At 39.3% G+C, this 328-nt stretch overlaps 1 protein-coding gene across 1 annotated transcript in view; it reads left to right on the top strand.

The window, feature by feature from the left end:
- The window catches only part of LOC106872435 (geranylgeranyl pyrophosphate synthase), a 35,299-nt gene that overhangs the window by 12,397 nt on the left and 22,574 nt on the right, over positions 1 to 328 (top strand). The window lies entirely within an intron of this gene.

Raw genomic sequence — 328 nt, 5'->3', positions numbered from 1 at the left:
GTGGAACCTACTTCATGGTGATGTAAGAAGAGGCAAACACCATCACACTTACATGGACAACTTGGTTGCAGACCCTGGCCTGGAATGTATCCAGGACCTCAAAGTAGTGATGATGGAGTGAGGGGTGTAGCCTGTGGACTCAGTTGCTACAGCCTGGGTTGGAACCTGGCCGTAGTAGTAGTAGTAGTAGTAGTAGTAGTAATAATAGTAGTAGTAATAGTAGTAGTAGTAGTAATAGTAGTAGTAGTAATAGTAGTAGTAATAGTAGTAATAGTAGTAATAGTAGTAGTAGTAATAGTAGTAGTAATAGTAATAGTAGTAATAGTAG

Source organism: Octopus bimaculoides, chromosome 23 (assembly GCF_001194135.2).
Source record: "Octopus bimaculoides isolate UCB-OBI-ISO-001 chromosome 23, ASM119413v2, whole genome shotgun sequence".
NCBI lineage: Eukaryota > Metazoa > Mollusca > Cephalopoda > Octopoda > Octopodidae > Octopus > Octopus bimaculoides.
Note: the sequence above shows the minus strand (reverse complement) of the source record. Positions and strands in the feature narration are given on the sequence as shown.